The sequence below is a fragment of the Protopterus annectens genome, chromosome 2.part2 (assembly GCF_019279795.1).
Source record: "Protopterus annectens isolate FY-2018-M chromosome 2.part2, PAN1.0, whole genome shotgun sequence".
NCBI classification, from domain to species: Eukaryota; Metazoa; Chordata; order Ceratodontiformes; family Protopteridae; genus Protopterus; species Protopterus annectens.
In genome coordinates this window covers 112,226,616-112,252,412 of record NC_056730.1, presented here as the reverse complement: position 1 = coordinate 112,252,412, position 25,797 = coordinate 112,226,616, and positions in this window count along the sequence as shown.

The following is a 25,797-nucleotide window of genomic DNA, read 5'->3' as shown; positions in this document are numbered from 1 at the left end:
TAGCCACCTCTGTTTTTAGCAGCCCAAAGTTAGCTTTAGAGAAGCTTTTCAGGGTGGTCCCCTTAGCGGGGGGTGTAGGTGAGATGGAAATTTCCATGGTGATCAGTTTGTGGTCAGATTTAACCAGGGAGGAACTCACTATAGGTGTGGAGCAACAGTCTCCCATGTTGGTGATAACCAGGTCAAGAATGTTGCTTCCTCTAGTGGGGGTCAGAATGAGCTGGTCCAGGGCATTGGAAATGATGAATTCCATAAAGCGTTGGGCCTGTACATTGGTACTTGAATAGTTTTCCCAGTTGATGGAAGAGTAGTTGAAGTTACCCATTATGGGAATATTGGGTTGGACCTTCATAGATTCCAGGATGCTTAGGAAGTTGGCATATGAGTCTAGGGACATGTTTGGGGTTCTGTAGCAGGCTATGATTTGTATCACTGTCTTACCTAGTGTTAATTGTACCTGAAGTATCTTGGATGCATTATGCTGGGCTACCAGTCTAAAGGTGTGCATATCCTTTAAGAATATGGAGACGCCACTACCTCTGGAGCTTCTGGCCGCATTCTGGGTCTGAAAGGTATGGAATGAGTTGTAGCCTGGGAGTGCAGGGGTACTTTCTGCCTCTTTAAACCAGGTCTCTGTTACTGCACAGATGTCAACATTCTCTATTTTGAAGAGAGCTTAGAGTAAGTGCATCTTGAGATTTAGACTTCTAGCATTGTGCATCATGACCTTCAGACTGCATTTGTTTGTAGCTTCAGACTGCATTTGTTTGTAGCTGTTACAGTGGAATTTTTGTCTTTGGAACACTGCCTAAAAAGGCACTATAGGGGTGGCAAAAACCTTATCCAGTGCCTGGAATTCCAGGGGTGACAGATGCAGGCTGTCTCTGGCAAAACATTGAGGTCTGTAGAGCATGTTGCCCCAAGCAGACAGATACTGTATCCCTTTAGAATGACACCAGAAATGTAGCCAATTGTTAAGTCAATCATTTTCTGCTCGTACTGTGATATCATTTTGGGTGACGGTAGAATACTTCTCAGGGCTAGGGTCATACCTGCCTGGGCCACATAATCCGAGAGCTCCATCACATCTCTTTTCATGTAGTCTAGGTAGGTAAGTCTCAGGTCATTCACACCCACATGGACAATTATTGAGTCATATTTGTGCTTGTTGTGGAGTGACCTGAGTGCATGTGTTATGTGGCAGATCCTGGCATGTGAAAGATAACTATCACCTTCTCCTTGTTCAGCCTAGTGAGAGGGACATCAGTGTGCCTCACAATGGAGTCTCCTATGATTAGTACATTGGGCAAAGTGTTTTACCTTAAGGGCTTGGGTTGAGGGGCACACTATGGTGGTGAACTATGTGTTCTGGGGTTGGTGTTGTGTTGTGGTGGTCGAGTGCGTTTCTGTCTTGGAGGTCTCTGTTGTTTGGGTAAATTTTTATTGACAGCCTCCACGAAGGTGGGTAGATAGTTTGTGTTTCTATGTGTGGGTTGTGATGGTTGGTGTTTTGGAGGGCTGTGTGTTCTATGCAGTGAGTTGCAGATGTTAACCTTCTCCTATTGACCAGCTAGTCCAGTCTTGTTTGGAGCATGCACTGCATCCATTTTGGTGGTATAAGTGCATATCTCACAGGAATGAGTGTTGGGAGGTAAGAGGAGAGGGTTGTCTGTGTACATTGATCAGTTGCCACACTTTCTCAAAATACCCGGGTGCACCAGGTTAGCAGGAGAAAGCACAGGAAATTGACCTACAATCATAGGTTCATAGGTGCATAGGTTAGTACTAAGCTAACTGCCCTTGCGAGCCATTTTAAGCCTAGCAAATTATCCCTTGTGAGACTCAAACCCTGCACCTTGTGTTTGTAAGGCAAACACCTTAACCATTAGGCCACCCTCCTTCATACCAGGAGGGGTGGTCATAACTAATAAGTACTGGTGCTGTTACTGCGTAGGAACAGCTAGTGCTGATAGCACCTAAGTGTGCTACAATAAATGCTACAAAAGCCTGTTAAAGTGCTAGCCAATTACACTAATTTGAAGTGCAAGAATTAAAAGAACAAGCACATTCTAAGGGGAAAATTGAAGAGCAAGCTTTCTGATACCAGTAATAGTTTACCTCACCTGACCACCGCTGCATGGTGCTCAAACCCAGGGTTTTAAACCAGAAAGTTGAAAGGGATGGAAAAAATGCCCAAACAGCCAATGAACTACAATTTCTGGACCAGAAACCACTCCTCTTGTGATAGATAGGCTACCTTGTGCTTACCACTCCCACTGATAAGCTAGAAGGCTTCCCTCCAACACAAACAGGTCTGTGGGGCTCAGAAACTTACAAAACAGTCCTGGATACAGCAAATATGTATCTGGATGAGACTAGTTACAGGAAAGGCAGGAAACAAGCTTAGAACCTTTTTCTTTTTTTTTTTTTTTTTTTTTGCAGAAAACCAATTAGAACAGTAGCAAAAACACTTTAAATGCAGTACAAGCTAACACACTTGAATGCGTAGTAATAATAAGACAAATACAGTTTAAATAAATGCAGATACATTTAAAAATATGACAAAAAAGTGCAGTGAGCAGTAAATTATGAAAAAATCAAAATGGAGACACTTCTCTTTTCTCCTTCTTGTTGCTCTTGTAGTCTGCAGGATGCCAAAACTGGATCTGTGGAGCTTATACAACCGCAAACCCATGTAAACATGAGCTTTTATACCAGAAAGTTGAAAGAGATGGAAAAACTGCCCTATGGCCAATAAACTACAATTTCAGGGCCAGAAACAACTTATTTTGTGGTAGATAGGCTACCTAGTGCTTACCACTCCAACCGATAAACTAGAAGGCTTCTCTCCAACACAGAAAGGTCTGGGGGGGCTCAGAAACTTACAAAACAGTCCTAGTCTGCAGGATGCCAAAACTGGATCCACAGAGCTTAAACAAGTGCAAACCCATATAAAAACGGGCTTTTAAACCAGAAAGTTGAAAGAGATGGAAAAGCTGCCCAAACGGCCAATAAACTACAATTTTTGGGCCAGAAACCATTCCTCTTGTGGTTGACAGGCTACCTAGTGCTTACCACTCCTACTGATAAGCTAAAGGGCTTGCCGCCAACACAGAAAGTCTGGGGGGCTCAGAAACTTACAAAACAGTCCTGGATACAGCAAGTCTGTATCTGGAGTAGACTAGTTACAGGAAAGGTGGGAAACAAGCTTAGAACTTTTTTTTTTTTTTGCAGAAAAGCAGTTAAAACAGTAGGAAAAACACATTAAATGCAGTACAAGCATTACTTTTCAGCATTACTGTACTTTATATTAACACCTGCTTGCTCAGGCATAACCATTTGAGCTCTTTTTTTAGCTGACATGCTTGGTTCTTTGGCTGGGGCAAGAACTCACACTGCTGGTATCTGCTGCTTTTTTGCATGATTCAGAATGGGAAATGACTATTTTTATTTACTATGTTCCTACCAGTTTTCTGCTATACTGAGAATTATTAGTGCATATCCAAACACTTAAAAATTAAGCACATTAGACAGATATCAATCCAAAGACAGTTTTATAAGGAGACAATCAGGTTTAAACATGTACGCTTATTGCTAGATATCGCTGTCTGCATTAAACAACAATGCATTACTGTGTTGATGACTACCACTCTAAAGGTTTATCTTAAAATCTGCTGTTTTCTTTACTTTCTGCATGACCTAATTCAGAAGTGCACACTGTATTCTACATTCTTTACACACATATGCAATTCAATTATTACTTATCAAAAGCAAAGTATTAGCATTTGTTTTTATTTTCACACTTCCATTTAGGAATAGGGATTTAGAAACTAGCATTAATTAAGTTTCAAAATATCAGACTTAATTTGGCTTCCATAGTTATTATGCCTTGTGGCCGCTTAACTCTCAGATAGACTTCAGGTCTCCTGTGATTCTAAACTGGATTTAGTGGGTTGTCTGAAAAAGGGCAAATGCATGAATGAATAATTGCATGTTGTGTAATACTTTTGGGCACATGACACGTTGCAGGCAACACTTGTTTCTAATTAATTTCTAATCAGATTGAATTGTTTATTTTTAGTCTTTAGTTTCATGCTTTACTTCCTTCATTCCATGACTCATAATTATCTGCCCATTTCAAAAAAAAAAAATAAATGGCTGAGGTCTTGCATTTGCTATATGCAGACCACTGCTTACACCTTTGTTTATACTACTTTTAAAAATCAAAGCAAACGACTTTATAGTCTGCAAGCAGCTGGCCTTAATATGCATGAAATCATTCATCTGTTAAAAACACATTTTACTTTAAGGGCTGTTTTGCGACACTAAACTAAGCTTACTTTCTCTCTGAGTCATATCTGAGTTTATTGTTTCTTATCAGCACATCAAATACAGTTTGACTTTCTCCAACAAAGGAGGGCAATATAAACTGGCTACCTTCCAGGAACAATTCAATTTACTGGCTGCACAATACTTAGGAAACAGACTTCAGTTGATGCTTATATCTTTGACTAAGCAATAATCACTACAATGAAATTTTCTGGTTCTTTCTCAATATGAATTTGAAAATAACTATATCAAGTCTTACCAGCTTGTATGCAATTAACCTATGTATTAAGCAACAGCTGTAAACATCAACAGTTGCCAGCAAACACTGCTTTCCCCAATACATATGCAGCTGTGCATTGCCCATTAGAATAGTCTCTTAGTCAAAGAATTCGGCAGACCTTGCCTCTTTATTATATAGCAGAGTACCCCTTTTTTACTTGGTTATGTCTAACCAATATATGTTCTCTTTCTTTCTATCCCAGTATTGAATAGTAAATGGAAATCGTTTTTTTTCCCACTGTCTGTTTGTCTATCTGTCTGTTTATTTGTGCTAAATGTGTATTTTATAATGAGCCTACGCACAGACTGTTTTACAGGAAATACCAAAGAAGGCATTTAAACTGATTGTGAGACATTGGGCCAGCTGCCAGGAGGAACTTTATTCCTTTTCGTGAGAGTGAGAAATTTTTGAATACTGGAAGAACTGAGCAATAAGTTGATAAAAGGTATTATATAGGCAGGTATACTATCTTCAGACTTTCTAAAATCTGACCTTATGGTTAATAATGCAGAAAACTAGGGGGCAGAGCCTAGACAATCTAATGAAAGCAGCGACCTTGTAGCTCTCTGCAGTAAAATAAAAATAGACAGGAAAGTATTTGCTTCTAATGAAATTTACTTTACACACCACTTTATAATAGTGTAAGCTTACTTACTTCCAAGTTTTGTGAAGTTTCATCAACGTTTTCCTGTCAGAATCTTTTGTAGACTTAGTGGCTGGAAGAAAAATGAGCAACTCTAAGCATTCCCGCTCTGACTCTTCTCTGGAGAAAGTTATGCATCTGGTGACAAAACTTCAGGAGTTATCAATGGGAATTGATGGTATCAGGAGAACTTAGAAAATTTGAAACAAGTACTTAAAATAATCTAACATTTCTAAAGGAATGTTCCAGCAATACCAAACTAAAATATTTAACATTCATAATGCTCTAAATTACATGGAGGGAAGATTAAAGGAGGAAGAAACTCAAACAGAATAATAATTAAAATAAAACAGCAGGTTATTAAACAAAATACACAACCTCAAAAGGAGATGCAACTTAAGAATATTGGTTTACCAGAAAAATAAAAAGAGATGACCTATGCTACAATTTTATATTCTTGGATTCCAAAATTATTAAACCTACAGGAAGGACTTTCCTGTGGCATCAAAAGAGCACCTAGAGCTATAGGTAAACCCATGCCTTAACTTCAACAACTCGTCCAAGATCTATAGTGATAAAATTCCTTTCTTTGATTGATAAAGACTTGATCCTTAAAACAGTTTGGGGAAAATCTCCATTAAAATATGGTCAGAACTACAGAAGATATGATAATTATTATTCAGCTAAAACCTTAGAAATGAGAAAAAATGCTGGCCTCTTGAAAAAAACACTCAAGTAAAATGGAATCCAATCTCAAATAATTTTCACTGCTAAATAAAAAATAATCTATGAGAATTTTCAGCAATTTAGAAGAAGCCTAGTCTTTTATAAAGAAAAGTAACGTTTTAACAACTACTGAAGACACGGACTGGACCTTGACATCTCACACCTTAAAAAGTTCTCCCGAGAAGACCCCCTGGTCTGCCACAAAGAACAAACAAAAACAGATAGAATATGAAACAACACAAAGACTATGAAAATCTCCATTTCTTTGTAAAATTACTTTCTTATTCTTTAACATTGTCCTATCAAATATTCTCCATAGATTCCATTCACTTTTAATCAGTAAGTAAAGGGAATATTGGAAGTAAATGAAGGGGAAAGTTGTGAGAAAAATGAAATATATACTATATAAACACTCTAGAAAACTAAAACAATGTCCGTTCTCATCATGAATGTGACTCTCCTCTAAGTTTGATTTATAATGTTTTTTGTTTCTTTTTTTACTTCACAATTGAATTCTCAAGTACTAAGTATTCAATTACATTTAACTCAACTGTCATTTTGATATTTTGGTATTCTTCAAATGTGCAATACATGTAAATAATCTCTTTCATCTCCTCTCCTGATTAAAGTGCTTAACTATAACAGACACATTATATATATGTAATAGGCTTTGAGAGTTGTTGATTGTTGTTGCATTGGTCAATACTTCCTTTTAGGATGGTGAAATGCACAAGTTTGTCTTCGTTTAGGAAAGCACACCTCTGAGGTATTTCCCCCTCTGCATTGGAAATATGTTTGCCATACTTGTAAGCTTACCAATTCAGTCTCTTCACATAGCAAGAGTAACTCAAAAAGTATTTACCTCATTACGTCTTGTACTTATTTGCAAAAGTTGGTGCCATCTTTCTTTCTTATCCAGGTGTAAGTCACATAGCAGATTACATCCGATGTTAATATCAGCATTTCTTGCATTAAACTGACAGCTGTTTATAGCTCCATAATCTCTGTTTTGGTGCTCACGTTATTATGTCTAATTGCACTTGGCAAAGTATGTAACACTTGTGTGGCTGGCCTGCTGGTATTCACGTTTTGCTCTGGCTGGTATTATGTGATCGTTATTATTTTCATGTAGTGATCTTTGCTGTGGATTCAGTGACCCAAAGGTGATATTTTAAATAATTTTGGAAAGCACTAAACATGTTTTTAGAGGTATTTTTTTATTTTTGTGAATCGTTGTTTCTTCTGGCATAAAGGTTCTTGCCTGTTTACTTTAGTGTTGATCTCATTTCTCTTTGCTTGCTTTGCGTTTTGGTGGCAAGTGAGATTTCACTCAATTGTTTGAAGTGCACGTGTGCTTTCCTTTCCTGTTCTGTGGAGTTGGTGACATATTGAGCAATGTTGTACTTGGCGGAGGAGAGTTTGTGTTTCTTTCATCACCTTGGGCTGAGAATGCTGTACAGGATGGAGAACGCCTTTCTTTTACCTAATTATTTGCATCCTCTGATCATGGACAAAGTTGTTTAAAAAAATAACAGCATTTCAAGGCAGTAAGAGCTGAAGAGTGGAAGAGTCACATGCTAGGTATCTTCTCTCATTTATGATACTTTATTGTGATGCTGGGTAGGAAGAACTTACATGATTTAATGTAAAGGATCACAGGGGGAAACTGAGGGCATAAGACATAAAGGAAAATACATGAATAAATAAATAGAAGAGAGTATGAAAAAAAGAAAAAAATGGGAAATTCAAAGGGAAATGTAATGAATGGAAAAATAAAATAGAGTGAGAGGGTTGGACAGTGAAGGAGTTGAAGGACAGAGGAGAATATGAAAGTAAAAGATATATATGTGGCTATATATATATATATATATATATATATATATATATATATATATATATATATATATATATATATATATTATGGGTCCCTATGACTTCGTCGACAATTCATTTCACTGACACTCATTTCGTCGACAGTTCATTTGGTCGACAGAAAGATGTGCCCCCTTCCCCAATGTTTGAAGTTCAGAAATTTCAAAAAAAAAAAATAAATAAAAAACAAAAAAATGGAACAAAACACTTTTTACTTACCTTTTTTCAGGGGGGAGCCCCCCTGCACCCCGCTACACTCCTTGCTACTTAAAGATACCAACTCCGAGATCACACTACAGTGAGGAAAATGGCAAATCCTGAATTCCATACTGTACGGTGATCTCAATGCAATGTTTATCGAAGTTTCAGAACTTCTAACTTATAGTCTCAGCCATATGGTATTCGGGGTTCTGAAAGTTCGATCAACCATAGTATATGTTTACACACACATATCTGTATGTAAAATTAAAAGGAATTGGACTTCTAGATTTAACAAACATACATTTATAGATTCATTCATAGCATCTCATCTCATCTCTCCTAATCATACCCAAATTGATGCAGTTGCTTCATCCACTTCTGCTCTCACCATCTTCTCATTGGAAAACAAATCCTTATAATTTATGGATCTCCATATTATTAGACTTTTTGCTGCAGAGTTCAAGTAATCCCATTAATTTTGTATTCATTGATAAGCTTCAGAATAATATTTACTAGGCTAGGAATTTTGTGAATTCTGTGTATTTCGTAGGATCATATGAGGTTACTAGGCTAATGGCCCTGGGGCCCTTACAAGCCTAGCCAAGAGTTTATCCCCAAAAAAAGAAACATCAGTCAGCACCTGTCTGCCCTGTCATTAAGGGACAAAGGTGAAACCCCTGGGATAAATTTATGGTTTCCCATCCACTCATTGAGGTTGCATTTGAAGAGGGTCAGTGAGGTTCTCTGTTTGACATGTATGGGAAGTCTATTCCAGAGATGGGGCAGCCTCTGGGAGACAAACCTGTCTCTCCAGCAGGTTTTGTTGATGTTGCATATTAGATTTCAGCCTATAGAGCAGGTAATGCGTGAGGAGTTAGACTTACAAATATGGAGCATCTCTAGTAGGGCAGGATCCGATATTGCCTTGGAGGTGAGACACAGATCACATCTAAGCAATCTGTATGATACTGAGTAGACTGATAGTGATTTAAGCCTGTCCGCATAACATAGGTCGTACACAAAATGCTAAACATAGACTGAGCCCAACTAGGGATATAACTGAGAACAAAAAGTGAATAATGTCCAGCAACCAGCCACAATAACACTTCAGCTTTATTCTAAAAACACACAAAATCCAATGACTGAGCACTTTCACCAATCATTTGGCTTTATCAGAGTCATTGGAAAGTAAAATCCATCCATTTGACTAAACTGTTAAACAAAATAAACTTGCAAAAATAAAAAAAGCAGGCGTAGTCCAACAAAGGTAGCTGAACAAACAGCCAGTATTAAAAATCCAATTTAATGTGAGCACTTTCAAAGGGGTCAATGCCCCAACTTCTTCAGACAAAAAATAATTAAAACATACTCCCCTTATATACTAGTACATACATCAATTATTCAATTATTACCCTAATTAATAAAAAACAAATTTTTACTTATGTTAAAAACATACTCCCTAAATTCAAATCTTCACATTCTTATATGCACAAATAAATAAATACTATATTTCTAAAATTTATATGCACGAATAAATAAATACTATATTTCTAAAACTATCCACTACTTGTTAAAAACATGTATATATGTTATCATCTATTAATATATAACAAATGTATATATAAGCTTATGCACATTTAAACATATAAGGGAAGAAAAATCATACATATGTATTTAACCTCATAATATAATCTAACCACAGGCTGTATAAATACTAATCTATAGTGTAATTCTATATATATTTCATATAAAAAAATGATAATTTCTTAATGTCCCCTTAGGGTATATTTATTTATTTATTTATTTCCAGTTTGATAACCGGGGAAGTCCACTGGGCTCGGAAGACCGTTTTCAGTGGAGGCCCGGGGAGAAAAGCTCCATGCGAATACATTGTAATAATACATTGTACACAAAAACACAAGTATACATTGAAGATAATACATTGCACACAAAAAAAAAAACAGCAAAGAGACAGAAAATTAATACATTATATACAACAACACTCAGAGTTCTAATTGCAAAGTATTTTGACAGTTTTTCAACAATGAAGTACAGTAGGCAGTATGATAATTTTGTTTTTATGCTACTGTAATGATAAGTGAAGTAGGAAATAAAATGAAAATATAGAATGAGTTTGAGTGCAAGAGCAGGAAAGCAAAGGAGAGGTGAGGGAGAAGGAAATAGTTTGAAGGAGAAGAGAGGTCAGGATGGAGATAGCAGAAGAAGAGTTAGAGTAATGTTCATTTTATGAAGGAGTCCAGAAGAACATCTTAAGGAAAAAGGCAATGAGATTCAAAAGTGAGACTAGGCAGACAAGAGGGTAGAGGGATGAGAGCACTTAAGGGAAGTAAAGGGTTTAGTCAGGGGGGGGGGAGGAGATAAGAGGAAGAGGGAGGGGAGCTAAGGACTGACTGAGGTTGAAGAAGGGGAACGGGGGGGGAGGAGGAACTAGGAGGAACTAAGATCTAGGTAGGAAGTAGACAATTACATTTCCAATTTTGGGAAAGGTGAGAATGGAGAAGAGATTTGAACTGTTCATAGCTTGTAGTGACTCTTAGGAGGGAAGGAAGCGAGTTCCATTTTTTTGCTGTAGTATAAGAAAGTAGGTATAATATTAGCTCTTTGTTTCAATACTGGGGTAAATGACACCCCTTCATTTAGACCTGGTAATTGTGTGGCACTGAGCCTCAATTGCCACTTGAGCTCTTTAGTTTCTACCAAAAGTTTATAATTAGTAGATAGTTTTAAAAATATAGTATTTATTTATTCGTGCATTTAAATTTTAGAAATATAGTATTTATTTATTTATTTGTGCATATAAGAACATGAAGATTTGAATTTAGGGAGCATGTTTGATTGGTTTACATAGTAATTGATGGCAATATATAAAATGGATGGATTTTACTTTCCAATGACTCTGATGAAGCCAAATGATTGGCGAAAGTGCTCAGTCGTCAGATTTTGTGTGTGTTTTTAGAATAAAGTTGAAGTGTTATTGTGGCCGGTTGCTGGACATTATTCACTTTTTGTTCGCATAACATAGGTGTTGGAGGCCATGGATTCTCTTTGTGAGGTATTTCTGTGGCCTTTCCAGTTGGTGCATGTGTTTAGAGAGGTACATACCAAATGGGGCATTATACTCAATTATAGGTCTAATAAGGGAGGAGTACAGAGAGGTAATAACCTCATTTTTTCTAGATGCAATCCCTTTACTTATGAGATGAACCAAGTAAAAAGCTTTTCTGACCACCGCTGCCACATGATGGTTGAATGTGAGATTGTTGTCAACCTGAGTATCCAGGTCTCTCACCACAGGTTGTGTGCTTAGAGGGTTGCCGTTGATGTAATAATCAGTAGGGGCCATGTTTTTGCCGAATGGTGTGATAATATATTTTTTTGCATTTAACTTAAGGCCATGACATTGGCACGAGCTATTTGTAGCTGTGAGACCCTCTTGCAGTATGTTAACATCAACTGGGGAGTCAATGTCAGCACCCAATTTACAGTCATCTGCAAACTTGGTCAGCCACAGGCCCTTTGTCTTTGCCTGGACCTCTGACAAGTATATGCCAAACAGAGGGGGGGTCCCAGGATAGATCCCTGGGGGACACCACTAGTGACAGATCTGCTGTCAGAGGTGGCAGTGCCTTTTTTGATGTTGTGGGTCCTATCTGTGAGCCAGTTGACCACCCATCTGACTAGATAGAGATTCACAACAAGTTGTGTTAGCTTTTCAGTGATGCCTGAGTGGGGAATAGTGTCAAAGGCTTTGGCCAAGTCAAGGTAAGCTGTATGTATTGACTTTCCCTCATCCAGGGCCTTGGTGACAGTCTCAAATAAATTAACGAATAGAATTATTCTCTTTGTTTAATTTCTATTTTTCTTTTTTATTTTTATCATGCCTGAAATATTGGTTTTAACTATGCAAAAAATTACAAGATGTATAATTATAAACTATTTAGTTAGATTGACTTATGTTGATGATTATACTGCTATCTTAGCATATTTTATAGATGGACCTAACTCTGTTATCAATGAATGTCAATGGTTTAAATAATCCTAGAAAAAGATTTAACTTTCTACATTATTTAAAAACAAACAAGGTACAAGTTATCTTCCTTCAAAAACACACTTTAAACATGCAGATAATAATGTATGGATCCCACTATTTTTTTCAGTGTTGGCACAGTCCTCATTTAAAAGCAAGAGAAGAGGTGTGATGACTTTATGGAAAAAAGCTATCCTACCACAAGTCATCCATAAATATGAGGACCAAGACAGCCTCTTAACTCTTGTTGTTATAAAACATAATAAGAGATTATTGACACTAGTAAATGTGTATTGATTTCCTGGGATGGGACAAAAATTAGATAGAAATTACACAAACATTATTCTTAATGAACATAAAGGCACTTTAATAATAGTAGGTTACTCCAATTGTTTATTAGGTGATTTAAATTCTAGTATTGAAAAAAAAACTAAGAATGACATCAACTGCAAAAGTGCTTAAAAACTGGATTGAAAATCTTAACTTAAAGATACATCTACTTTGTTAAATTTCAAGTCATTACTCTTTATTCATTATTCCTAGAAATAAGGTACACAAACTAGAATTGATAAAATACTAGTACTCCAGGGCATAATTTCAAAGATATTCACATTCAATATCATACCCTGTCCTATTTCCAATCACAAAGCTCTTACTCTAAAATTCCATATATTCTTCAAAATTTATTTTTAACGAGAATAGCTGATTATATAACAAAATTACAAGATTCCAAACCTTGGTCCTTTCTGAACTGAATCTGTTTTTAGAAACAAGTAATACTGATGGAGTTAATATAGTTATGATTAAAAGTTCATATTTTTGGTAAAATTCTAGTTTTGTATAAGCAGAAAACAAATGAATGGGAATCAGAACTATCAGACATACAATCACAACTTCAAGACGCTAAAGCTAAATATAAAATAAATAGTAAGCCTATACAAAAAATAATAGAAAATCTAAATAAGAGATTATCACATAAAACAGCCATAGTTGTGGAAAATGTAAATGTAGGCTCAATGAAAAGAGTCAAAATGCAATCAAAAAGCAATCACATTATAGAAATAAAAGATATTAATAATAACAAATCATACACAGACAATTGGGACATCCCTGATGCTATAACAAATCATACACAGACAATTGGGACATCCCTGATGCTATAACAAATCATACACAGACAATTGGGACATCCCTGATGCTATAACAATTCATACACAGACAATTGGGGCATCCTTGATACTTTCAGACATCATCACATATCTCTAAATTAAAAATCTGAAAATGAAGACATTGTCCCAAATCTAGATCTTGGTATGTCATTTTTTTAAAGATGCACTCTGAGCTAAAGGAAAATTTACACAAGGAGGTTACTTTTAAAGAAATCTCATACTCACACAAAAACATTTAAACATAATAAAGCCCCAGGGATAGTTGGACTAATAACAGAAATATATAAATTATTCCACCCATCTATTATCTCACTTTTCCATAAAACTATTATAGAAGTTTATCTACATGAGATAATTCCTCTTCATAGAAATATACCCTCGGTGGTGGTGCTGTGGTAGCGTTGTTGCCTCACAGTAAGACGCTGTCCGGTTCAATTCTCAGCTAGAGCATCTTCTGCGTGGAGACATGCGTGGGCGTACCTTCATTGAAGGTTGTGCATAAGGGCTGGTAACTCGGCATGTAAAAATCAACTACCAATCATTAGCGGGCTGGAGTTCTGCTGTGGCGACCCCTAACCAGGAAAAGCCGAAAGAAACAACAACAACAAGAAATATACACTGCTCATACCCATACTAAAAGAAAATACAAATCATCAACTCTGTTCTTTATACAGACCAATATTGCCTCTAAACAATGACTATAACATTTTCATGTCTATCCTTTCAGATAGATAAAGAATATTGCCTATCATTAACTTAGGCCAAGCTGAATTTATATATGAAAGACAAACTCATGACAGTATTAAAAAATTATTATCCCTTATAGATTTTGTAAATAACAAAAATGAAGAAGTTCTTCTAATTAGTCTCTAGACATTGAAAAAGCCTTTGATTCTTTAAATTGGAACTATTTATTTAAAGTCTTAGAGTCATTTAATTTTACTTTTCAATTCATATTTCTTATTAAAAATATTTATAAAGATAACAAAGTTTACATTAAATTAGGGACATTTATGTCTGAATGCATTTCCCTGACTAAGTACTAAGTACTAAGCCGAGTTGTCGCCTTGCTCCTATTTTATTTGCTAAAGCCATACAAGGTCTAGTAATTTTAATTTGAAGTCATGCAAATACCAAACATATAGAAATTTTAAATGTGTCAGCCAGTGGAAAGGAGTGAAGCTGGACAAAATATTAAGAGTTGTTCAAAATCAATCCAAACGCAAAATACATCCAGATAAATCCATATAAAACCAACGTGTCCTGTAATGCATATAGAACTTTATTTCATTAGACAATTTGATTGACTTGCTTATATATTGTGTAACTTGATTTTTGTATTATCAAATTGACCTGAAGAAGCTATACATAGCGAAAGCGCTTGTCTAATGAAATAAAGTTCTATATGCATTACAGGACACGTTGGTTTTATATGGATTTATCTGGATGCATTTTGCGTTTGGATTGGTTTTGAACAACTCTTAATATTTTGTCCAGCTTCGCTCCTTTCCACTGGCTGACACATTCATTTTTTATTTTATTTTGGACAAGGAGGTTTACCTGCCAGTGTTCTTTTCATTCATCAATTAATATAGAAATTTTAGAAAATTATACTGCCAAAATTATACTGTTTGCTGATGATGTGCTACGACTCAAGATCAACTACAGAAGGCTTAGATTTTATCATAAAGCTATTCAATCATGCTCTAGTCTACACTGTTTGATTTGCGTCTTTTGGCTTTTCCTGGTTAGGGGTAGCCACAGCGGAACTCCAGTCCGCTAATGATTGGCAGTAGATTTTTTTACGTACTGGCTTGCCGGGCCTAAAGCACAACCTTCAACGAAGGAATGCCCATTCACGCATGTCGCTACACAGAAGACGCAATAACTGAGAATCGAACAGGCAACATCTAACTGTGAGGCGACAACGCTATCGCAGCAGCACCACCGCAGTATGCACTAGTCTACACTGTAATAATCTAAACACTGTAATAATCTAAAATCCAATTTTACATTTCTAAACAAAAAAAGAAAATTACAAATACAAAAGAATATCATAGGTAAACAAATCACTTCCTTTGAATATTTAGGAATTACTGTAATGAATAATATTGAATGTATAAGAACTACAAATTATAACAAATTTTTAAACATAATCTCATGTCTAATTAATAAACAGAACAAAATTAAATTATGCTTTGGTGATAGATTGCAATTAATAAAAATGATTCTGTTTCCTAAACTATTATATATAATAGAAGCTTTACCCCATATCCTGATAAGTCACTTACTAAAGACAAACAAAATTGCCAACATTTCTATGGTTTCCAAACAAACCTAGGGCAGATCTACATAATCATACAAAAAACTTGGAACTTAGGAGGTATTAACTTTCCTGATGTAGATACTTATGTTAAAACATTATTTTAAAACACTCCTAGACTGAATTAATCTTAATTATAGATTAAACTGGAAAACCTTACATGTTGACCTACTTACTTCTAATGATGATTTAACAGAAAATAATAATATAAATCAAAATAAATTCTTTTGGCATTATCTTTGTAACAACATACAATATAATTCTTTCTCCCCATCATCCTTTTCTTTTGTTTTATATACAACATCTTAAGTTTTTTCAGAAATATCATACTCATCAAAATAGACTTGAAACTTTGGTTTGAGACTATCCCTGGGATTAATGAAGCTCGGTGGAAGGACGGCGTTAGCCTTGCACCGACCGTGTGGCATAAAGATGGTGCAGCCGCACCATATGCATATTAATGAAGGTGTGCTGCCGCACTGTCCACATGCACAGGAAACATGCACGAATGCAGGGGGCATGTTTAAGCGCTGCACGGAGGCGTGGACATGTCGGCTACAGTCACGCAACCTAAAATGCTGACTAGTACAGCCTGCCTCTAATAGTAATCACTCCTGTCAGTGTCCGTGGATACTAAAATGTATGCAAAGCATACAAGAGTGTTCCGCGAACAACAAAATAAAAACAACATGAGTAAACACAAAAGCACATAGCTGAATTTTGAGCCCCCGTCCCTCGAACAATGACATTTAAAACCCTGCATCCATATTTCTTTGTAGTGTTGATTTTTATACCAAGTGGAAGCGAAATGCAGCATGTTGGCACACCGCTGTCCTTTGCTAAGCCTAGCCCAATGGTCATAACATTCACTCAATATCTGCCCATTTGATGGTCCGACTTGTCCATGTCTGGATGGCCCAAAGATGAATGGGTATTACCCAGGTCAACCTACCATGTCATGAAAGATAAGTATTTGCGTGTGCCTATGTGCATGAAGTACAGCATGTGGAAGACCAAATATGGTAGGGTTGTCCTCACAACCATATTGGTACCAGAGATATGTAGAGTACACAATGTGTACTGCTGTCTGTGCCATGGGCCAGCAAACAGAGAAGGGATGAATGGTGTGTTTGTGGAATTTGGGGGGGGGGGGGTGACAGGTAATGTAATAATTTGCCAAGGGGATACTGGGTCGGATGTACAATAGGTGAACTGGAGGTGTACGAGGGAGCAGTGGGTGAATCAAAAAGAAAACCAAAAGAACATACATTCACATCCCCAATGCACCCTGACAGGACATACTGCAGAACACAGTCCCACAAACATATGAACATTAAAATGTGCGATACACATGTACAGAAACGGTACCGGCTCACACCCCCATTATGGTCTGGCCTAAACTGAGCCATCCATCCCCTACACACCTGGATACATAATTGAATACCCATCATCCCCTCCACAGCACACCACCTCACCCCCTTGCTGAACGTCCATCAAAACCACCCATACTTGGGCTGCAAGCTTGGGCCAGCCATATCTGCACGTAGTGCCCCCACCCACATCTAGTAGGCAGTCTCACCCTAGGCAGTCTTAGGCTTGCAAACTAGGTATCCCATGCATGTATAACTCTCTGTCATTTTCATATAGCTAAAAGAATGGGAGTCATTGGCGTTCACAATTTTTGGACATCACTCATGGGATAAGTGTCTGTTCTAAAGATTAGACTTGGTGGCACAACATGATGTCCAGCCCCGTAGACATCCAGACACAAGTTGCATTAGCAGTAGTTGTCCACAACCCTGCTCAGCCTCCAGCTGGTCCTGCATAACCTACGACCCAGGATTAAACACCCGACTGTGATGCATGTCTCCCCATGTGCATTATCGGGAATATATACCTTTCACATGTTCCCTAGAAGCTTCCCCATAGCCATCATCCAAACAGTGCATGTTCACAAATTGTATACCCTCTCCAGGTTCCACATCGTAATGATGCACACAACCCCTGTATACAAATGGTACATGTCCCTCCCAGATGTGGGTGTTCATATACATGGCCATGTAAAACCCCAGATATGTAGTCATACATTTATAAATGTGCATACTTATATACGCATAGCTACAGCTACACATCACACATACATGCATATAAGTAGTTGTCAAGTATGTGCCCTATTTATAAATATGTATACTTGCAAATGTATACATATGTCTCTCAGAAACATATGAACATCAAAATGTACTATACATACGTACACCAACCGACTGTCACATTTGTTGCCAAAAGTATAAAATGCCTGTAGAAAAGTCATATATCCTAACTACCATCCATGCAGATGTACCACAGATGGTGGAGTGGTCAAACCGGTGACTAATGTGTTTCTGTTCCTGGGTCCATTTTATATGATGCCCAGAATAATGGCCGTCGGATATAAGGTGATTAAGTAACTTACAAGCTGACATAAGCGGGTATGCATGGTGGTAAGTGGCAGTCATTCAACAGTATGGGAAATGTAAATAAGTATGTAGGTGTATATGCGTGTGTATGTACAGACATATATCTATATATATATATATATATATATATATATATATATATATATATATATATATATCCATCAAGAATGAACATGGTCACAATAAAGCAGTCATAACAAATGTGAAGGGAAACAGCAGCAGAACCCCTGTATTATTTAGTGCTGTCATATTAAGCTGGCCAGAGGTGAGCAAACCTACTGCATCTCCAACCACAGGCAAGATGCTAACAGTGGAACAACTTTGTCCTAGTGCTAATTCTGACTTTCAAACAGGTACAGAGCAATCCCAGTCTCCATTCAGACAAGCAGAAGACAAATTGAACACCCTGACCATTATATGAAATGTATGTCCCAAGACTATAAGCTTGGGAAGTCTGAATATACTTGGAGTAAGCCAACATACGGGACATGTCTAGAGCAGTAGAAAGTGGCGCATGTGTAGTGGTGTGGTTTATTTCTGACTGGAGAATGGATGACTGCTGTGTTAGTGATGTTTTGCTGCATTTGTTCTGGTAACTATGAACCATGGGTATACATGCAAATGAAGCAGCACAGCAATAGTGCAGTGGTTAAAGCATCCACCTATCAAGCAGACATTGCCGATTCTGTTGCAGCACACACCATTTACAACGCTTAATCCGTATACGAACATATCCTGCTAATTTTATGTTGTATAACGATATAATACCATTGAAATGTGAACTGGGGTGACGTATCACAGTAAGAATGCAGAAGGTGTTTGCGTGACAGGAAATGGCGGTTAAACATGGCAAAATGGAAAACCACTGTGGAAAAGTGTTGTACACACCCTTTGTCCACACCCTTTGTCCAACGGCCCTTGTTCTACCCAGCAATACAATAAACCGCCTTGTCCAGGCTCGACGCCAGGACCCTACACACCACAATCAATGTGATTTACCACTAAGCAATGGCAGTTATACCTAACTCTGATGTTGTCATAAACATGACAGCACAGTCATTCAACAGTATGATCAAAGTAATTACTCATGTAGATGTATATGCATGCAAACGTACAGATATTTTATATATATATATATATATATATATATATATATATATCTACAGAACAAACATGGGCACAAGAAAGCATTCATAATGAATGCAAAGGAAAACAGCAGCAGAACACCCATATTATCTAGTCTGACATATCAAGCTGGCCAAAGGTGGGCAAACCCCTTGCAGCTCTAACCACAGGTAGAATACTAACAGTGGGACTAACTTTGTCCACATGCTGTCTGACTTTCAAACAGGTAAAGGGCAGTCCCAGTCCCCAGTTAGACAAGCCTAAACCCAGAAACCCATATGAACACCCTGACCATCATATGAACATATGTGCCAGGACTATAGGCTTGGGATGTCTGAATATACTTGGAGTGAGTCACCATGCGGGATGGGTCCAGAGCAGTAGGGAATGGCACATGTGTAGTGGTGCAGTTTTCCCAACAGGAGAATGGATGCCTGCTGTGTTAGTGAAGTGTTGAAGCGTGTGTTTGGGTAACTATGAACCATGGGTATACATATAAATAAAGCAGAACACCAATAGTGTAGTGGTTAGAGCATCCGCCTAACAAACAGGCATTCACAGTTCAAGTTCGACTATAGCACATATCATTTTCCATGAGGAATGAATGTCGTTCTGCTGTAAAACTGACATAATAACATGTAAAAGTGAACTTGAGTATCACATTGGACTTTTAACCAAATCCTTTCAATCAAGTGGTACTGTCATAATGAATAAGGCACAAGTAAGCACAAATAAGCGGCAGTAAACATATGTAACACACAGTAAGCATATGCGAGTGCGCTTAGAGACCAGCATAGGAACTGTATATAAGTATGTACAGATGTAATATATATATATATATATATATATATATACATATATATATATATATACACACACACACACACACACACATGCATATATATATATATATATATATATATATATATATATATATATATGTGTGTGTGTGTGTGTGTGTGTGTGTGTGTGTGTGTGTGTATATATATATATATATGTGTATATGAAGAATGAACGTCGTAACAATAAAGCATAGACAAGGGATGAGAAGGGAATCAACAGCAACTATGGTATTATATAGTGATGTCAGCGTATGTCATAACAAGCTGGGCAGGAGTGAGCAAAGCACTGCTACTCACACCACAGTCATGGTTTTACCAGTGGGAGTAACATTGTCTACTTTACAAAAAATCAGATGGTAGTCCCCAGTGAGTCTACCAAAAATTGACAGCATGTTTCGATTTCCATCCATTACACAAGCAAGTGTAGGTATGTTCAAGGACTAAATGGTGGGAGATCATGATAATACATGTGTTGTGACAACATAGGTGTAGGGGCCCTTATGCTGGGGTGAGGGCAATGTGTGGTGGTGTGTCATGGCTGTGAAAGCAACTGGATAATGGATGGATTGCATGTATGTCGAACTTGTGTGGGGTCGAGGAAGCATGGGTATGTGATTATGGATCCAGGCACCTCATGGTTGGATGGACCGCCTCGTTGAAGCCAGCGAGTTAGTTATATGTATGTATGCATATACACATGCATACATCTATATGTAGAAGTACATTCCCTGTAACATATCCATTTCATTTGCAGACATAAACACATGAATGTGCCCTTACAAACCTCGACAGTAGATAAAATAATAGGTAGTGCATAAGAGGAAAGGGATGAAATTGCTAAAACACAGAAGTGTGTACAATGCCCAAAGTCATTGCTGTGCTGAATAAATCCAATGTGAGGACTGTCTCACACAGGGATTTATCCCTATGATCTGCCTGAAATGGCAATGCCAATTAATAAACCAGTCTATTTGTAAATGAATCACGCCAAACACATACATAATTAGTTCTCATGTGTAACGTGTGTGTTACCAAATAGTCAGACTAATTAATTCATTGTAGTGCCATGTTAACGGGAGTAAGTATGTAAGGAAGTAAGAGTCTAATCTTGACATAAAGACAGGTGTGTCCCATGCAGGATAACACATATATTGTGAATAGTGTCCTATTGGTCACTCATGTCATCAATGTTTGCGGACTAAATATTAGGGTTTCCTGAGGATAAGTGTAGTGAGTCAACCGATGGGATGGGTCTACAGGGGTAGGGAGCAGCCAATATGTACCGGTGTGGAAACACCGCAAATCCACTGGAGAATGGATGCCTGCTGTGTTAGTGAAGCTTTGAGGTGTGTGTTCGGGTAACTAAAAACCATGGGTATGCATCTAAATAAGGCAGCACGCCAATTGTGTAGTGGTTACAGCATCCGCCTAATGAACAGCCATTCATGGTTCAATTTCAACTATAGCACATATAATGTCCCATGTGGAATGAATGTCGTTCTGCTGTAAAAACAACATAATAACATGTAAAAGTGAACTTGAGTATCACATGGGATATTTAACCAGATCCTTTCAATCAAAGTGGTACTGTCATAATGAATAAGGCCTAAGTAAGCACAAATAAGCGGCAGTAAACATATGTAACACACAGTAAGAATATGCGAGTGCGCTTGCGCGGGTGTAAGCAATGCCCAGCATAAGAAATGTATATAAGTATGAACATATGTAATATATACATATATATATATATATATATATATATATATATATATATATATATATATATATATATATATTATATATATACACACACACACACACACACACACACACACACACACACACACACACACACACACACATATATATATATATATATATATATATATATATATATATATATATATATATATATATATATACATATATATCTATCTATATATATATATATATATATATATATATATATATATATATATATATATATATATATATATATATATATATATATATATATATATATGTGTGAAGAATGAACGTCGTAACAATAAAGCATAGACAAGAGATGGGAAGGGAATCAACAGCAACTATAGTATTATAGAGTGCTGTCAGTGTATGTCATAACAAGCTGGCCAGGAGTGAGCAAAGCACTGCTTCTCACATCACAGGCAGGGTTTTACCAGTGGGAGTAACATCGTTGAATTGCTAAGTCTACTTTACTCACAGACAGAGAGTAGTCCCTGCTGGGACTACCAAAAATTATAAGGCGCATTTGGGCATCCAACCATTACACAAGCAAGGGCAGGTATGTTAAAAGACTAAATGGTGGGAGAGCCTGAGAATACACGAGGTGGGACAACATATGTGTAGGGGGCCTAACGCTCTGCAGAGGGCAATGTTTGGAGGTGTGTCATGGCTGCGATAATAAGTGGATATTGGAAGTTACGCATGTAAGTTGAACACGGCTGGGGTGCAGGAACTATGGATATGAAATTATGGATCCAGGCATGCCAGGGTTGGATGGTCCAGTTCTAATTGGACCGCCCCATGGAGGTTAGCGAGTTCGTAATAGGTATATATGTATACACACATGCAGACATCAATATATAGAAGTACATTCTCTGTAACACATGCATTCCATTTGTAGACAAATATAACAGGAATGTGCACATACAAACATTGACAGAAGATGGAATAGTAGGCTGTGCAGACGAGGGACTGGATGAAACTGCTAAAACGCAGAGGTGTGTACAGTGTCCAAAGTCAGTGCTGTGCTGATGATAATCAAATGTGAGGGCTTCCCCACACATGGAATCATTCCTGTGATCTGCCCACAATGGCAATGCCAAGTACTAAACCGGTCTATTTGTAAAATAAATACGCTGAACACGTTCATAATTAAGCTCCCATGTGTAACGTGCATGTTACCACATAGTCATACATATTAATTAATTGTAGTGTCATGTTAATGGGAGTAAGGATGTAATGAAGCATAAAGTCTAATCTTGCCATAAACTCATGCATGTTCCATGTGGGGCAACCCAATAACCCAGTAATTGCAAATAGTATTCCTTCGGTCGCTCACATCACCAATGTTTGTGGACTATGGGAGTTCTGAGGATATGTGGAGTGAGTAAACCGATGGGATGGCTCTATAGGAGTAGGGAGAGCCAGTGTGTAGTGGTGTTGATTCACCACGAATCCGACAGGAGAATGGATGACAGCAGTGTTAGTGAGGTGTTGGGGTGCATGTTTGGGCAACCAGAAGCCATGGGTATATGGGTAGATATGCATATGGAGCAGCACAGCAATAGTGCATTCATTACAGCAACCCCTTAACAAACAGACATTCTCATACCGAATCCCACTGTATCACATTCCAGTTACCATTGGTAATCCATTCATGAACATATTGCAACATCTGTCCACTGTATAACATGCTAAATATCGATTTCAAGATAACTGGAGTGAAGTGTCAGTGTCATAATGAATAAGGCACTAGTATGCAGGTGAAGCATATATAAACACCATTACGCATGTGTAAGTGCGTTTGTGTGGGGAATGTACTGGTATACAGACACACACACATGTGTATATATATATATATATATATATATATATATATATATATGTATAGACATATATATATATATATATATATATATATATATATATATATATATATATATATATATATATATATATATATATATATATATATATATATATAGTTGCAGACATACATATACGTATATATATATATATATATATATATATATATATATATATTTGTAGACATATACATATATATATATATATATATCTATATATACATCTATATATCTATATATACATCTATATATATATATATATATATATATCTATATATATGTATATCTATATATACATCTATATGTATATCTATATATACATCTATATTTGTACATATATACATACATATATATATATATATATATATATGTGTGTGTGTGTGTGTGTGTGTGTGTGTGTGTGTGTGTGCGCGCGTAGATATACAGAGATATACAGCTATGACAGGAAACAGCACACAGGAATGACATATGTTCACAGGCTATGCCAATGGAAGTGAGGAGCCCAGGCATGAAACATGAAACACGTAGCATGCCCTTCCATTACTCTCCCCCCAGCCGGACATGGGAAACATGCATGCAAACAATGTAATGAGTCCACCTGCTCCCCAGACCACAGGCAGGATACACCCGGGGGGTACACAGTGCACCCGTGGAATGTAATCTTGGAACACAGACTGGAGCGTCCCTTGCGGGGAACCCAAAAATTTGCACATACCAAATAAAGGCAACAGACCAGCCATTTTGTCCACAATGTATACAGACTCGGAATACAAGGGTGGGTAACCCTGATGACCCATGGGTCGAGACAATTGTATGAAATAGGTCCCATGAAGTGGAGAGTGGGCAGTGTGTAGTGCTGTGTCCAGAACAGACCAGGACCCAGAGAAAGGATGGGTGCTGTTGAGGAGGTGAGGGTGGGGAAACTATGGGTAGCTACTTATGGGTCTAGATGTGCAGTTGTTCACTGATGTGGGCCTATATGGACAGCCCTAGGTATGCAAGCGAATGTGTTCATCAGGCAGAGGCTTTGGCCAACGAGCAGCCACACCCACTGTGAGATCCACTAAAGCAAAGTGTAATCTATATGGCAAGGAATGGAATAACTAGATGTAGACGTATATATGTAGAGGTATGTGTGCGTATATCTACCCATAGCGACATAGATATATGCCTCTCCCTCACTGTAGTATGAATGTATACATGCAGAGAAAGAATACAAATACATACCCGCATATAAACATATACATATGCAGGCAACCATAGACCCATATGTCGTTAGATTTTTTTGTGTATATATAGACAGCGAGATATAAATATACATGTATGCATACATATACAGATATATATTAATGTAAATAGATATATACATATATATATATATATATATATATATATATATATATATATATATATATATATATATATGACAGTAAATATACACATGTATATAGCTAGGATATGATATAGCAGTTATGAGTAACATCTGTTCACAGGCCATGCATATGGTGGTGGAAGGTCCAGTAAACAAATGTGTAACACGTGGCATCACCCTCTCACCCCCCTGCTAGGCCTGTGAGACATACAGACACACAATAAAGGTAAACACACCACTGTTTTTCAGACCACCGGCAGAATACTACCAGTGGGAGAGACCTGCAAGTTCTAATCTTGAAACATAGACATTGATGTCTCTTGTGGGACACCAAAAATTAATGATCAGAGCCAGTCCCGGTAATGATTTATCAAACCAGGCTGTAGATGTACACAGACCAGTAGGTTGTGCAAGCCTGATAACCCATGGGTTGACACAGCGTACATGTGTCATGACACGGGAAGAGTGGGCAGTGTGTAGTGGTGTGTTCATTCCCCACCTGCACCCATTGTAAGGATGACTGCTGTAGAGGAGGGGCAGGTGGGGAACTATGGGTATGTGATTATGGGCCTAGGCATGCAGGTGTTGGCTGGCAAAGCCATATTAGGACATCCCTGGGATGTAAGCAATATTCCGATATGGGCATAGCTGATGCCCATACCTCCCAACCCCTAAGAGCACATCCACTGGATAGGCTGTAAGCCATTGGGGGAACACATAGGGACCATACCATCGAACTAACCCTGATTACTAAAGATGTCCCTGATTTCTATTCAGATTCTAACTCTGTCTCACCTAAA